This window comes from Octodon degus, unplaced genomic scaffold, assembly GCF_000260255.1.
Source record: "Octodon degus isolate 3935 unplaced genomic scaffold, OctDeg1.0 scaffold00004, whole genome shotgun sequence".
Classification (NCBI taxonomy): domain Eukaryota; kingdom Metazoa; phylum Chordata; class Mammalia; order Rodentia; family Octodontidae; genus Octodon; species Octodon degus.
This window is the reverse complement of record NW_004524580.1, coordinates 36,662,698-36,667,057: the sequence shown is the minus strand read 5'-3', so window position 1 is coordinate 36,667,057 and position 4,360 is coordinate 36,662,698.

The following is a 4,360-nucleotide window of genomic DNA, read 5'->3' as shown; positions in this document are numbered from 1 at the left end:
AGGAAGCTCTCCACACACTCACCAAACCTGGGCTGGGACTGTCTTTCTTGTTGAATTACTTTATAAAACTGGAGTTAGGGATGGTACAAAAGAAGTCCCTGGGCCTGCCTCTCCCTCTCCTACTTTTATGTTGATTTGATTTCCTAGAGGAAGTAACCCATATTGGGCTTTCAAAGACCAATATGGACAAAATTAAGATTTATCTTCACATAATAACAGTAGGCTGCTATGGCAAAGCTTTAGTGAGAGGACTTGTAATAATAAGCTTTCCACCTAAAAAAAAAACTACTTGAAGTAGTTTGGAGAACTCCTGAGTAGGGCCAGAATGGATGTTAATGGACCACTAGGAGGCTGACTTTGTATTTGAAAGTATTAAGCTGTATATTACAAAAGGCCTGGGGGCAGAGTACCTTGGGAAACTGGAATGAGTGCCTCGTCAGTGTAGGCATGTCTCACCAAGGCTGAGTGGGGCACCTAATCATGATTATTAGGTCATGATCAGTTAAGATGAATTAAGATCAGATTCACTACCTCATTGAGTAAATTTCTGGTTTCACTTTCCACGTACAACTCCTAAAGGGGCAAAAGTATACCAAATGGCCCATAGAAGCTTTTGGTTGTTTTTTTTTTTTTTTTTTTTTTTTTTACAATTTTATTTCTCATTCTGTTGTCACTCTCCCCTCCACTAGATTACCTTTGCTGTGTTGGTTCCGAGTTTGATCATCTCTGACATCTAAGCTACTCGTCACAAAAGCTACATGTGTAGTGCTACCCACCCTAAGTAGCCCAGGCTCTCTCTGGCTGATGTCTGTGGTTGCTGGTCTCTAAATATGTTTCTTCTTCTTTTCTTTTTTTTTTCTTTTTGTAGTACCAAGGAGTGAACTGAGGACCTTGTGCTTGCCAGGCAAGCACTTATTCTACTGAGCTATCTCCCCGGCCCTAAATACTAGTTTCTGAGGTAGAATCCCAATGGAACAAAATTCTTATTGATGGGTTTCCACCCATTCAGAACTCTGCCAGAGTCATCATGGTAATGATCCAACATGGCACTGGGCCCCACAACGACAACATAGCCCTTCAAGATTAACTTAGGCCAAGACTAATTTGCATATTCTTCTAGTCCTAAAATAAGTTTCCTGCTTCCTTTTCATGCACACACACACCAATAACCCTCCAATCCTCTCCCAACAGGACACTTTGCCCACCCATGTGAACTCCACCTCTAGTCCAACCCAGTAAAACTTGTTCCCCATTCCTCCTTCCTGGGTCTTTGCAATCTTCTGCAGCCCTCCTACCCTAGCAATAAAGGCTTTCTTTTTACCTCCGTCACTGTCTCTCCACAATGCCAAAATCCTTACTTATGACAGGGTTTACATGCATACCACCTTGATGATTCTAAAATGTTTGTAAATAGACTGTTTAATGTTTGAAATGCTTATTAAAAGGCCTGTTTACATATGTAAAGTGATCCAGTCCTAGATCAGTTTTCCTACGATAAAGACTTTCACACTTTCGGGTAATGTGCAGGACAGTTCCTGTGCAGGAAGGTAGAGTACGGGACCAAGGGAGGGCACATTGTGCTGCACAGAGGCCTCAGCCTCTCCCACAGGCACCTTCTTGGGGTGCCCCACAGATCTGCCTACGTGGAACAATGGGCACACCTCACCTGCTATTGGAGGCAGGCCTCTGCAGCTGGGCTCATGGCAGCCAGGCCCTGAGAGGTGGTTTTGGGTGGTGTGGTAGAGCTGTCCTGGGTCTCAAACCATCACATTGCTGGTACACTACAACAGCCAACTCTGCTTTCTAGTAGAAATCTTCCATTTTGCCTGTGGATGCAATACTGTGAGTTCACATCTCTTCCGCAGAACCCTACTTATGTTACATTTGAATGGGCCACTACTGTGATAGTAAGTAGTAAGCAGCCACATTTATTAAAGATAATAGGAAGTTGTGCTCAGGGCCAGTCTGTGTCAACAAAGGTATAACACAGATCACGAAAAGTGCCAGGGTGACATAAAAGCAATGCACACCAGTCAAATGTAACAACAGTGACAGGGAAAAGAGAGTTCAGCAACTCAAGTTTTCAGAATTTAAAGGCCAGACAACTCTGCTATAGGAGGCTCTGACAGAATCTTCCAATGCTGAGAGTGCTTTGGTGCCTATATTCTCACTTAGGGCATCAGTGGGCTCCATCACAAGTAGACAAGGAGACCACTGTCAAGACCAAAAGGCCTCTGAGTTAGGCCACCCTAGAGCCTTGGCTCTATGTTGGTTCCCTGAGTTGGTTTATCTCTGACAAAGTTAAGCCAAAGGGAGTTGATGCATCTGCCAAACAAAGATTCCAAGAGTCAAGAAATCTTTCAAATGCAATGGTTTATGGAATGTTTACCATATTCACAGCAAGACTGAATGGAGTTTACCTTTGGTATAGGCTGGAAGCTGGCAGTGGTGTGGATTATGCAGGATATTTCTTCCGCCAGGCCAATATGCCAAGAGAACATGGAGTGGGGAGAGCCTGTGGGCAACAGGAAGCATTGGAACACACAGCAATCTGGAGACTGAGCACTGGGACTCACAGTGACCAGAGACCCAAACAGATATTCCAGGCATGGCAGCTCTGTTAACAGCAGTACTCAGGGTAAGTCCACAGCTCTGAGCCTGAAGACTGAGCCAAGGAGCAGCCAGAGGGCCTATCTTTTATGCCAGGAGGTGTTTGGTCTGAACAACATGTGCTAATCTTTTAGTGGCAAAAATATATTTTTTCTTTATTATAAAAACATAATTTCAGGAAAGACGTTTTAGACATTTCTCAAAAAGCGTTCATAAGGCAGCTTTGAGCATTCTGATCCATCTTAGTGTGCTGCATGGCTACCGCCCAAGGTGTCCTGCACATGCATCTGTCCTAGGGCTATCACAAGCTGGTTTAGATCGAGAAAGGTGGGGTGTCTGCCCATTAGTTCAGGTGTCTAAGTGCCTGCTGAAACATAGCAGGCAGGCTCAGGATGCTGTGGCTCGATCCCCTCATCTTCAAGCCAAGCCAGACCTGCCCTGAAGGCATACTGTGTGCCCCCCGCAAGAAAAAAATCCTCTTAGAAAGTAAATTTGAAGCCAGACAGAAGCATAAGAAAGCTTCTGTTCTGGTCACAACAGATCTCCTGGGCTTTTATTATTTTATTTCTTACCTCTCTTAAGACAATGGAATCAGAAATAGCCATAACCACTGGGTGCTGTTCAGAGTTGAGGAGAGAGAAGGGAGGATGCACTCGTTTCTTGTTCCCACCTGCACTGCTTGCACAAAGTGAAGGCTGCACAGATTTCCTAGCCTACAGTGTGGAGAATGTGAACATCGTGAACAGAACAGGCTCATTTCAAAAGACTGAAGCAATAAGACAACCTAGCACATTTAACCCTCAACTAAATTTATTATTTTCAGTAGAGGACCTTATTATGACAATTGGTAGAATATGAGTAAAATCTATAAATTAGATACCATTAATTTAAATTCTGTTGTTTCATTGATTGTTCTATAATTAGGAAAGAGAATATCCTTGCTTTTAAGAAAATACACATATAGTGTTTAAAAATGAAAACCCAAACTGGTTCATGTAAATAGTACTTTTTTTTTTTTTGGCAGAACTGGAGGTTGAACTCAGGTCCTTGCACTTGCCAGGCAAGAGCTTATTCTACTGAGCCATCTCCCAGCTCCCCCTATAGTACTATTTAATTCTGTCTCAAATAGTCCAAATCTCACCCTGGCAAAAGCTTTAGTATCTAGCAGTGGAGAATGTGACATCTTTAGTAACTAGGACTAGTTATAACTCATAGAAAGGTAAGTTTATCTAAATGCCTATAAGGAGAATAGGTACTTCTTTTTTAAATGAATTTAGGACAATGTCTGCAGGGTCTACAAGGTCTCACTATGTAGATCGGACTCATAGTTATTCTCCTGTTTTCAGCCTCCCAAACGCTGGAATTACAGGCATGCCACCACGCCCAGTCTCAATCGCGATCTCAGTATGCCCGGGGGTGAGGCAGGCACAGCACATCAGGGATCGAACCCCGGCCCTTGCACTCTGCCAAAGCAGGCGCTTTAGTCTGCTGAGCTATCTGGTCAGTGTTCAGAATAGGTACTATTTTCTAAAAATGCTCTTAAACCTTTTACAAATGCCAGAGGGCTCCCTTTATTGTAAATTCATGTGATTTCATCCTTTTTGCCCGTGCATTTTGTTCTTTAGGTCCTGATGCACTGTAATACTTGCAGTCCCTCTTTTTTTAAGTTTGTTTGTTTATTTACTTATTTATCTGGTACAGGGTCTCATTACATAGCTCGGACTTGTAGAAACCCTCTTGTCTCAGGTTC